The 12,579-nt window shown below is 50.8% G+C and overlaps 1 protein-coding gene across 2 annotated transcripts in view; it reads left to right on the forward strand.

Moving 5' to 3' along the window:
- The window catches only part of Ncmap (non-compact myelin associated protein), a 34,190-nt gene that overhangs the window by 9,762 nt on the left and 11,849 nt on the right, over positions 1 to 12,579 (forward strand). For both annotated transcript variants that reach the window (XM_026782385.1, XM_005353050.3), the window contains exon 2: positions 10,661 to 10,846. The gene's annotated coding sequence lies outside the window, so the exon portion shown is untranslated. The remainder of the gene's footprint in view (positions 1 to 10,660; positions 10,847 to 12,579) is intronic.

Here is a 12,579-nt window from a genome sequence, read left to right on the forward strand (position 1 = left end):
TATTCTGAAACATAAACAAATGTAGCACACCTTTACACAGTTAGATCAGTATTCTGAAACATAAACAAATATAGCACATCTTTGCCTAGTTAAATACTCTGTAACACCTGAGGGCTGGGATAACACGCACACACCACCATGCATCCCTCATTGCCTGGAGCGCACCAATTAGACCAGGCTGGCTGACCAGGTGAGGCCCCAATAGTCTCCTGTCTCCACTTCCCCAGCACTGGGACTAAGGCCAGCGACAGACGTGGCTCTTTTGTTGGTTTGTTTTGTTTTTTGACACAGGGTTTCTCTGTGTAGCCCTGGCTGTCCTGGAACTAGCTCTGTAAACCAGGCAGTCTTTGAACTCACAGAGACCTGCCTGCCCCTGCCTCCCAAGTGCTGGCAATAAAGGTGTGCGCCACCACTACACATGCATGGTCTTTACATGGGTTCTAGGGTGTGAAGTCAGGCAAGCACTTCACTGACTGGGTTAGCTTCCCAGTGCAGGATGCAGGTTTCCTTTGTTGGATTAAGTTAGTTCCTTGACAATCTCATACTTCTACTAATACATTCTGGCTGCTCTTTCCTGCCCCCCCATCTCTTTCCCATCCCTTCTTATCTTTCTCTGTCTCATCCCCTTTCAACCTGCCCTCCTCCCTGTCTGTCCCTTTCCCAGATCCCTGACTTTTGTTTTGGTGTGTGTGACCCACTTAGTTTAACACATGCCATCTGTGGGATTGCTGAATTGGGAATACCCATGGAGCCCCCTTTTGATGTTGTTGTTCGTAATGTTTTATTACATTTACTTATTTTGGAGGGGTCCATGTGCTGTGGCACACATGTGGGGAGCTGGTTCTCTCCTCCCTTCTTGTGGGTTCTGGGGGTTGGAGTCAGGTTGTCAGGCTTGTAGGCAAGTGTCTGTATTTACTGGGCCATCTTTCCAGCTTTGAGGCAAGACCTCAAACTCACTATATAGCGGAGGCTGGCTTTGAACTTCTGATCCTCCTATCTCCAATCCACAAGTGCTAGGATTAAGATCATGTACCACCACACCCTGTTGGGGATTGCAGACCACCAGACCCTGAATTTTTTGTAAACAACTGGTTTTCCTCTGCTCCGAGCAGCCTGCAGCTGCTCTGAGCACGAGACCCTGATGGCAGGGGAGTGGGTTCTGATGGATCCACAGCTGAAAGATCCCGAGAGCTGGGGCGTGGCCAGAGCCCTATATAAACTGCCCTTGAGTACAATAAAGTGGTCATTCTTGTTTCAAGGATGACCTGTGATCCTGTCTATGTGTCTTTATGTGTTCGAATCTCCAGGTCCCTAGCCCAAGGCTCACGTACAGACCTGTAGTGGCACGGGCGCTACAACACCCAGGTCCAGTTCCTGTTTTATGTTCTGCTGTAGTTGTTTTGGTTTTGGTTTTTTGAGACAGGGTTTCTCAGAGTAACAGTCCTGACTGTCCTGGAACTTGCTTTATAGACCAGGCAGGTCTGGAATTGACAGAGATCCTCCTGTTTCTGCCTCCCAAGTGCTGGAATTGAAGACTCGTCCTACTACAGCCAGTGTAATTGCCCTTGTTTGAGTTCAGGCAAAATAGAAGCTCAGGGTTCTGAAGCTGTGAGGTTCCTCATCTGCATCAAGGTGACAGAGGCACCGCTGGCTCTCGCCTGACCTTGGGCACTCACCTTTGTCCAAGCAGGTCTGGCTGTGTGTGTCCACAAGGCTTTGCTTCCTTTGCTCTTTCCAGAACCTTCCACGAGGCAGCTCCAGGCTGGGTGCTGCAAGGTGGTGATGACTGAGGCAGGTTTGTTCTCTGAGAATAAGGACAACAGGGCAGACAGAGCTGGCATGCCCATAGGCCAGCTGCTGCAAGAGGGGACTCGGGAGAGGTGAAGACAAGTCCCTGGGGAGACTGGCTCCTAACTAGAGTGAGAGTCTAGGACTTCTTCAGCCCTCCACTAGGGGTCAGTGCACCTGGCTAGGTGACTTAAGACTGCCAGGCCTGGTGTCCAGCTAAGGCTAAGTCATGCCCCTTGTTATTAAGAGTAATCGCTGAAGAGAAGGCACAAGCCAACCGATGGTAATGGAGGGGTTTAAGGAGGTTATAACCCAGGGGACATGGCTAGACCAGAATTCGAACTCAGGACCAATTCCGAAGCTGTCCCTATCACCACACACCAGGCTATGGAGGACAGAACACAGGACAGTCAGGAGCTGGGCAACACCCTGCTGGGAAAACCAAGTGTCCTGAAAGAGTCCATCTGAATTTCCTCATGGTCACATGGCCATGGGACTTGTCTGTGTTCTTCCAGGTGGGTTGGGCACCCAGAGTTCGGTCTTCACTCCTGCCTCCTTGTCTGTCCTCCCTCTCTGGCTGCTGTGTTTGCTCGGAAGCTGGGTCTGGGGGCAGGGAGAAGAGGATACCTGGAGAAATTCAATTATGTAACTCCAAGTTGGCAGCAGGAAGGAAGGAGGACATTCGATTAAATTATTTTTTCTTAGTCTTGTACATATTTGACCCTGGATAACTTGGCCTCCCTCCCTCTTCTTCCCTTACCTTAGAGTCCAAGCTGGTTTTGTGTGTGTGCGCGTGTGTGCATGTGTGTGTTTAGGGTGGGGTGCACATGGTACATGCATATGGAGGTCAGAACAACCTGCCCCGGGTGTTGGTCCTCAAATACCTTCCACCATCTGTTTGAGGCACGGTCTCCAATCGGCCTGAAACTTCACCACATAGGCAAACAGCAAATCCTAGCTGGCCTAGGTGATTCCAGGGCTCCACCTATCTCCACTACCCAACTCCCCATCTCTGAAATGACATATATGCTCCGCCACGCCCGGCCTTTCTCCTGGGTCCTCATGTTCTTGAGGCAAGTGCTTGACTAAGCAACACCCCCAGCTCTCATTTGTCTTGATTGGAAAGCAAGCCGGGAGTGTAGAGACCTTCCAACAGGTTGGGGAGGGAAGGGAGTCTGTTCATTGTAGTTTCTGATGGCTAGGGGCTTTTTTACAAAAAATTTTTTAAAAAGTCATTTTACTCAGACAACAAGCCCACAATATCTCAGCTACTGCCCTGTTGCTATGATAAGAACACCCTGATTAAAAATAAAAACAAGCTGGACAGTGGTGGTGCACACCTTTAATCCCAGCCCTCTGGAGGCAGAGGCAGGCGGGTCTCTGTGAGTTCAAGCCCAGCCTGGTCTACAAGAGCTGGGTCCAGGACAGGCTCCAAAGCTACAGAGAAACCCTGTCTCAAAAAACAAAAATAAAAAATAAAAACACAAAGGCAGCTTTAGGAGAAAAGAGTTTATTGTGGCTCACAGTTGAAGGTTGCGGTTCATCTCTGTGGAAGTCACTGAGGAGGACTATGAGGAGGCTGGTCACATTGCATCCAGTCAGGAAGCAGAAACTGACAAATCCTGGTGCTGAGCTGCCCTCTCCTTTCCTACAGTCCAGGATTCCAGCCCAGACAGTCCCCTTCCCCCTCCTGAGTGTTCAGTTCTCTGGACCCCAGTCTCCATTCCCACAGGAGAGCCCCTGGCGGCTCTTCCTCCCTTTGCTGTACAAAACGATGCCTGCTCCGTCAGCAGAAGAGCTGGGTACCATCTGGAAGAGGATGTAAGCCCCTAAGGGAAACTTCGGGCCCAGGGCCTCCTACCTCCCACCCCTTCATCCTCTGGTGGCTGAGTGTCTCCCTCATAAGCACTCAAAGGTCCCTGAATGGACAGAGTCCGGTCCCCAGCTCTGCAGCTCTACGGTTTGCGGTGAACAGATGTGGCTCTGGGTTTCTTGGTAAGGAAATGAAGTCCCCATGAGTCTGTTTAGCAACAGCCCCTCTTGGCCAAGGTTCCCCCATACTTGCGGCCAGCCAGGTTCACAAAAACATGCGGTGACAGGACACTTCCCCTGCTCAGCACCCTGGCACAACCAGGGCATCAACCCAAGCTCTCCTGGGCCCAGTATGCTTGCCCAGAGCTCAGACTGTCTCCCACATTCTCTCCAGCATGCTCAGGGAGCTGCTGGGGGCGCTGGGAAGCAGAAGGCAGCATCTGGGTCCTGCTCTGATACCTGTGGACAGGACGAGTCACTCAGCCTTTCTGAACCTAAGTGTTTTTAGGATGGAAAGGGGTGTGACGGGGCTTCAGACAGACCTGAGTGGGAGGCCTCGCACACGGTGGTTGGCACCAAGGAGCTGAAAGGAGCAGCTGATGCTGAGTGCTCACACCCCGCCCCCCAAGTTCTTGACAGTCTAATATATACCTAGACCCTGGGCACACCTGGATACCCCCCCCCATGTCTGAGATTCCTGGTACACCATCAGCCTCTAGGATGTATGCAGCCTCGGGAACAAACAGAATATGTACCACACAGAAGGAAGGACAGTATCGCCAACCAGGGCCTCGAGCTCGGCTCTGCCGAAAGTGCGGAAGCTTGAAGGACATGGGGTCCAGCAGAAGTGGACAGACAGACTGGCACCTAGAGAATCCTGAACCTGTGTGGGGGCCACCTGGCACAGCAGGGAGGTCCACAATATTTTGAGGCCCTTCAGTGAGATCTTAAAATCAGGGATGGGGAACAGCAAGTGTAGTGGCTCACACCTGATACCCCAGCACTTTGGAGGCTGGGGCAGGGGGCTTGTGAATTTCAGGCCCAACTTTACAAAATGAGACTTTGCCTCAAAAGAAAAAACTAAAATGGGGGGATACTTTTTAAGTGGAATAAAGTGTGTCCCCCCCCCCATATTACTAAATAAGTCTTTGGAAGTGTGAAGGGTACTACAGACTGTCGTATTGACAGGATATGGAGTCATTCAAGAAACAAGCCTCCTGGCCTGTCTGTGAGGACGTTCCTAGATTAGCATAATTAAAGTGAGGAAAGCCCATCCTAAATGCAACCATCAGCACCAACCGGGTGCCCTGGGATAACAATGGAAAATGCTGTCTGGGTACCAGCAGCCGCTACCCCCTTTCCTTCCTCACTCTAGACACGACCAGCCACCTCTTCTGCCACCTCTACGGACTGTGCCCTCAATACCTGTGAGCCACAATAACCCTTAAGTTGGCTTGGTCAAGGGTTTTGACACAGCAAGACAAGGAACTAGCACTCTGTTTTGTCCAGATGGGGGTCCCATGTAGGCAGGCTGATTTCAGACCTGCTGTGTAGCCAGGATGGTCTTGAACTCCTGCTCCTTATACTTCCACCTCCTGTGTGCTGGGATTGCAGAGCTGCACCATGCCCAGCTTATTCTGGGCTGGGGAGCCATATCCACAGCCTTGTGTATGCCACGCAGACACTCCACCAGTTGAGTGGTAGCGTTTAGACCTAAATCTGTCTGAGTCCAAACTTTGTCATCTTTTCTATCCCCCTCTAGGTGTTCACTGTATCTTCTTTCCTATACCCCACTGGGTATTCTCAGATCACTTCATTTAATGGGGTCCTCTCAATCGCCCCATTTTACAGCCGAGAGAACCAAGTCTGGAAGAGAAGGGTTCTGTACCCATAGTTCCTAATCTTGCCAATGAGAGTCTAGAACCAGTCTCTGGCCCTCTTTACCAACCCTGGCCATGCCCAGAGCATTTCCTGCCTTCACCATCCCCACCTTCTCTCTACCCAGCTGTGCCCTACACAAATGATGCCCAGCCTTTCTTCCCACCCCTTTCCTTGCCTGACTCCCAGCCTTACTGAGGGTTCTACCCAGAATTCCTCTCCCACCTCACAGCCAAGCAGAAGCTGCTACTGCCGCCCAAGAGGGTGTGGAGAAAAGGAGGTGGCTTGCCAAAGCCAGAGCACAGGTTTACACGAGGCTGCAAGTCCCCGGACAAACGCCCCTCTGTATCTTGAGGCCTATTGTGACTGGCAGCCATCCAGTGCTCACCGCGGGCAGCTTCAGAGGCTGGGGTTGGCCTCTCTCTTGTCCTCTCTGCAGCCCAGACCTGCCAGGTCCTGACTCGGGCAGGAAACAGGGGGTGTGCTCTTTCTGGAATGGAGGATGTGGGAGGCCAGCCAGCTTGAGGAGGGTGAGGGGCCATGTCCTGAGCCACTCAGGACGTCTGAAGTCTTAAGGTAGAAGGCTGAGAGGAAGAAGGTCACTGGGTCCTGGCTGGTCATTCCCAGCGAGAGAAAGCTGCCCTCTAGACACAGCAAGTGAGCGACAAAGGTAAGGTCTGAATCCAGGACTTCTCCCTCCCAGGCCAGGGTTCCAGCTATTAGGGGTCTACACTATGACCCCATGAACAGGCACAGCCATGAGACCACAGATCAAGACAAGGGGCTCCCAGAAAGAGTGGCCTATCTAGATAAAGAGCTGGCACACCCTCCCTCCACACAGGTGCTCCAAAGCCTTCCTAATGCTGCGACCCTTCAATGCAGTTCCTCGTGTTGTGGTGACCCCCCCAACCACAAAAATATTTTAGTTGCTACTCCATAGCTAGAATTTTGTTGTTATGGATCATAATGTAAATATTTGCTATGCAGGATAGCTGATACCCAACCCCTGTGAAAGAGTCCTTCAACCCCCAAAGGGGTCGTGACCTCTAGGTTGAGAAGCACTGGGCCAGCAAGCTTTTCTCAACATAAGCCATCCACAGTAAGCACTTGAGCCTGCCATGTCCTCAGGAAAGGCAGGAGAGGCAGAAAGCCAAATCCAGATCATGTCAGGCACAGTGCACAGGTCAGAAACCCCAGCACTGGGGAAACTGAGGCAGGGGGTGGAGTTAAAAGCCAGCCTGGGCTACATATAAAGACCAGGCTGGACCCAAACTTGTAGCAATCGCGCTTCAGCCTCTAGAGTAACTGGAACTGTCAGAGCGCTTTGCCGTTCCCAGCAGACCATGTTTCTTCAAACAAAACAGGCTGGGGAGGTGACTCAGTGGCTCAGAGCACTGGTTGTTCTTTTAGAGGACCCAGGTTTGGTTACAGCATCCACATGGTGGCTCACAGCCATCCACAACTCCAATCCCAGGAGATCTGATACCCGCTTCTGACCGCTCTGGGTACCGGTTAGCATCAACATACAATCAAAACTCTCGCACACATAAAATAAATAAATCTAAAGACAGTTAGGGGGGCTAGAGAGATGGCTCAGTCAGTAAGCTGTTTGCCACACAAGCATAAGAACCTGAGTTTGAATCCCTCCCCCAGCACCCACATAAAAAGCTGGGGGCTTGATTATAAGCCCATAGTTGGAGAGGCAGAGAAACTAGAAGATCCCTCTGGTTCGTTGGCTGCCAGCCACTCTAGTCTGTTTGTGAACTTCAGGCCAACAGCTGACCCTGCTCATAAAACAGGTGGATGGCATTGAGGAATGATATCCAAAGTTAAGCTCTGTCCTCCACCTGCACACCAATACATATGTCCTATGGGGGTGGGGCATTAGTATTATTATATATATGATGTGTGTGCGGGGGTGGGACGTTAGTATTATTATGTATATGATGTGTGTGTGCGGGGGTGGGGCGTTAGTATTATTTTATATATGATGTGTGTGTGCGGGGGTGGGGCGTTAGTTATTATATATATGATGTGTGTGTGCGGGGGTGGGGCGTTAGTTATATATATTATGTGTGTGCGGGGGTGGGGCGTTAGTATTATTATATATATGATGTGTCTGTGCAGGGGTGGAGCGTTAGTTATTATATATATGATGTGTGTGTGCAGGGGTTGGGCATTAGTATTATATATATTATGTGTGTTGCGGGGGTGGGGCGTTAGTATTATTATATATGTCTGTGCGGGGGTGGAGCGTTAGTTATATATATGATGTGTGTGTGCGGGGGTGGGCGTTAGTATTATATATATGATGTAGGGGGGCATTAGTTATTATATATATGATGTGTGTGTGCGGGGGTGGGGCATTAGTTATTATATATATGATGTGTGTGTGCGGGGGTGGGCGTTAGTATTATTATATATATGATGTGTCTGTGCACATGTGTGTGCATGGGTACATTTGTGTGTGCATGTAAGAGAGAGAGAAACAGACAGACAGACAGAGAGGATGACTTCTGGGCGTCGGTTCGCTCCACTATGGGTCCCAGGATTCGAACTTGGGTCATCAGGCTCTTACGTGCTGAGCCATCTCGCCTGCATCCTGTTTTCAGTAAGTAGCTCAGAGTAGCTCTGAACCCGGTGTGCTTTATGAACAGGGAACAGTACTGTCCTGGCAGCCGGGCACTAAAGGAGAAACCGGGGTGGGGGGAGCCTGCAGCCTGGGGTCCGCTTGAGGGTCACCAGCTGGTTATTTTATGCTGTGCAGTTCTCTTTGCTGTTGCTCTACCCTGCTCTGCACCCATCAGAAAGACAGTCACAAGCTTCTCCTCTGTGCGTGGTCTGAGGCTCTCTCGGTCCTCAGTTTCCCCGTTTGTAGAGGAGATGGCAGTGGCCTCCACAGTGTTCAGGCTAGCAGCTGCCTCCTTGAGTTCTCACAGAGGGTGTGGGGATGAGGAGGCGTTAGGGGACTGTTGAAACAGAAGGAAATTTTCCTCTTTGGTCCAGGTAGTGATGACAGAATTCAGGTACCTGTCTGAGATTAAAACAAAAAAATGCCATTCTGAGCCGAGTGTGCGGGTAAATACCTTCTTTTAAAAAAAAAAAATATTTAACGTGCATTTGCGTGAAGGTGTCAGATCCCCCTGGAACTGGAGTTACACAGACACTTGTGAGCTGCCATGTGGGTGCTGAGAATTGAACACCAGTCCTCTGGAAGAGCAGCCAGTGCTCTTAATCACTGAGCCATCTCTCCAGCCTGGTACATACTTTCAATACCAGCGCATTATAAACATAACCGGCTCCGTCCAGCCCACCTTAAGGACTGTTGAAATGGAAGATATTTAACCCAGAGAAAAAAACAGAGACCATAGAATGACTGTTTTCCGGGGCAGAAAAATCCTTAGAATCTCGGGTTCTGCAGTCTAACCTACAACTCACTGCTATCGCCGCCTGCTGGACAGAGGTAGAATTGCCGCGCTGATATACGCTGAGCTAGTAGGAGACCCAAGAAGTTTCCCACAAATCAGAGCTCTTAAACCTGCCGGGTTGTCATGTGGGGAAGAGAGCAGAAGGGAATAGTCCCAGAGGGTGAAGACTACACTGGCCGATATGATGGCCAGTTATCTGTAGTTTGAATCAGACCCAATGTTTTGGAAAGTTGGGGCTTTTTAAAATTTCATTTAACTTTTTAATTTAACTATTTATTTTGTGAGTACGCATGATGGTCACGTGTGTAGAGGTTAGAGGACAACTTCCAGAAGTTGTCACTCTCCATCCATCCTGTGGGTCCCAGGGATTGAACTCAGATCATCAGGCTTGGCAGCAAGTGCCTTTACCTGCTGAGCCAGCTTGCCAACCCCTATCGCATTATTTATTTATATATTTTTTTTTTTGGGTTTTTTAATTTTTTTTTTAATGAGTGGTTTTTTTTATGGTTTTTGTGTCTGTTTTGGAACTATCTCTTTTTTCCCAGCTGGATTCCGATCTCCCAGAGACCCCCCTGCCTCTGCCTCCCGAGTGCTGGGATTAAAGGCGTGCGCCACCATCATCCGGCTCTTATTTATTTATAATTTTTGAGACAGGGTTCTCATGTAGCCCAGGCCGTACTCAAACTCAGTATGTAGCCAATGACGATCTTTAACTTCCGGTCCTCTCGCTTCCGGCTCCCGGGTGTACACACGGTTTATGCAGTGTTGGGGACTGAACCCAAGGCTGCTTCATACACTTTAGGCAGGAACATTTCCTACCAGGCTATGTCCCAGCCCCGTGGAAGACGAACGGCTTTCGTGGGTTGCAGTAACCCTGGCCGCAGTTGCTTATTTGTGGCTTTTTCTGCTGGGAGATTTGTTTTCCTTGTCTTATCCAGGGAGGAGCTTGGAAGCACGGCAAAGAGGGGAGGCATTGCAATGAGGGGTTGAGGGGGCAGCATTCTTCCCGATAACAGCTCTTACACCCTGGGAGAGACAGAGAGGGATGTGTAAGTAAACAGTAAAAGGTCCTGACCCTCCGACACTTCCCAGCCCTGCTCCCAAACAAGACAGTTAATGTGAGGGGAGCCATAGTCCCCAGTGGAGTCTGTGAGTGTGACTGAGGTAGAGGACCCCTGTGTGACCAAAGGCGGCGCACAGTAGGAGGCAGGGTCAAAACCCAGGGCAAGTTCTCCGCTCTGTGGGCGGAACCTTCCTTAACCTCTCGGGTTTCGGTCAAAGCCCAACACTGATGCAGGCCGCCCCTTCTGTGTGTGTTCTCTGGGAAGCAGTCTAGGGTGGGTTCCCAGAGATGGGGTTATGCAGCCCCAGACCCGCGCCTATCACCTAGTGTAGCGATGTTAGGTGGGGCTCCTGTTTGCGCTGAGCCTCTCGGGACCCGTATGTGCAGTGGCAACAGTGGCCCCTCACTCCTTTCCAGAGTGAAGATGAGGATGGAACGGGTCCTTCCTTACCTGTGAGGCACAAGGACCGTGCTCACAATGGTGGCTGTGAATTAGTCTCACTCGCTGAAAAACAGCCTTGGTCTCCCTAGAGTATCCCGACATCCCCCGGGCTCAGGCAGGCACAGTGCTCAGGCCCCGTCTTGGGCCTGACTTGGTTAACTGCAGTTGCTGGGGCCCCCACACATGAAAACATCCATATCCTTGCCACCAGTGTTCACCGCCCTCCTCCCACCTCCTCTAATGTGGCAGGAACAGAGATGTCATTGAGAGCCCTCGCTGCCGGGATGAGGCGAGATCGCCTTCGGGACTGCACACTGTTGTCCTTGAAGGAGGAGTGACTGACCCAGCTGGAACCTGGAACCCAGCACCCAGGAGGTGAACCCAGTACACCTGAGGAGGAGCCTGTGTCCTGTGTCCTTGGGAGGCCACTCACTGGTCAGTGTGTATGTGTGTGTGCGTGCATTCATGTGTACATGTGTGTGTGTTTGTGTGTGTGTGTGTGTGTTTGAATTTGTGTGACTGGATTGAGTGGGTATGAGGGTATGTGTATGTATGCATTTATGTGTATGCATAGTGCACATGTATGAGGGGGTAGAATGTGTGGGACTGGGTGGGAGTGGGTATGAGGGTATCAGTGAGTCTGTGGGTGCATGTGTGTGTAGGTATGTCCATCTCTGTGTATTATTGCGGTGACCGGTCACGGCCCCTACCAGGTACATCTCAGGGCGGGTGGAAAGGTGGAAAAATTGCAGGCTTTGCAGTTGGCAAGGTCAGGTTCATGAGCTGCCCTACAGCTTTCAGGGTAAATTAACACAAGAGCGAACTCCACAGCCCTGAGCCTCAGAGTCCTGACTGAAGCCATGAAAAAGGAAACCCTGTTTTCTGTGGTCTTTTGCATTGGAGGCAGTGGGGCTAGAAACAGGCTTAGGCAAACGCATCTGAGTACCTCTGCCTTGCTGTGATGGGAGAGGCCAAGGGCTTTGCTCAAGAACAGAGCAAGGGGCCGGGCGGTGGTGGCACACGCCTTTAATCCCAGCACTCAGTAGGCAGAGGCAGGTGAATCTCTGTGAGTTCGAGGTTAGCCTGGTCTACAAGAGCTAGTTCCAGGACAGGCTCCAAAGCTACAGAAGAAACCTTGTCTCAAAAAAAAAAAAAACAGAAAAAAAAGAAAGAAAACAAAAAGAACAGAACAGGGAGACAGGGAGACCTCCATTCCAAATTCTCATCCTTGGCCTTTTTATTTTTTAGACAGTATCTCATTTATATCCTGGGCTAGCTTCAACTCTCTTTGTAGCCGAGGATGGCCTTGAAATCCTGATCCTTGTGCCTGCATCTCTCTGCTAGGATTACAGGCATTGCCACGGTGCCCAGGACATTGAACTTACCAGCGCTTTCTAGATGCCACTCAGTTGGCAGAGTAACCAGCCTAGCAAGCATAAAGCCCCAGGTTCAATCCTCAGCACCACGTAAACCAGGTGGGATGGCACACACCTATAATCCCAGCGCTGGAGACATGGGGACAGGAGAGCCAATTCCTGATCATCCTTAGCTACATAGTGAGTTCGAGACACTGTCTCAAAAAACCAGAAGTACTATTCACATCCTTAACCCTCTGCTCCCTTAGGACGGGGCCCTGTATGAAATTCTGTCCCTTACTACAGTCCTCCCCCTGGCAAAGGGAAGATGGTGGTTTATCCGGGGGAGGAGGACAGATCTGAAAAAGAACCAGACATGGTTGTATCTTCAAGGGCTGGCAGGGAGCACACAAAGCCAAGCCAAGCCACAGACACTAGCTGTGCTTTCTGGCTAATGGTGGTAGTGGGAAGGAAGAGAACGGCCTCCCGGACTCAGTCTGGGTGGGAGTCTTGTGGGAAGGGTGTCTGGCTTGAGACTCAGTTCTTCTGGGAAGCATGTGGCCCACCCCAGCCTATCTAAAGTAATCAGGTGACCAGAAGCCCAGGGCAGAAGACAGATAAGCAAGGGAGGTCAGGCAGAGCCCTATAGGGGCCATGGAGGGGCGCTGAGCCATGGGAGGGTCTGAAGATCCCAAGAACAGGGCAGGCAGGACCCTGGGCTTGAATTTGGGGCAGAGAAAGTGAAGGCAGTGCCTGCCCTATAGGTTAACATGGCCAGGCTACCAAGAGCCTTCTTTTTTTTGTTTTTGTTTT

The sequence above is a fragment of the Microtus ochrogaster genome, chromosome 10 (assembly GCF_000317375.1).
Source record: "Microtus ochrogaster isolate Prairie Vole_2 chromosome 10, MicOch1.0, whole genome shotgun sequence".
Lineage (NCBI taxonomy): Eukaryota > Metazoa > Chordata > Mammalia > Rodentia > Cricetidae > Microtus > Microtus ochrogaster.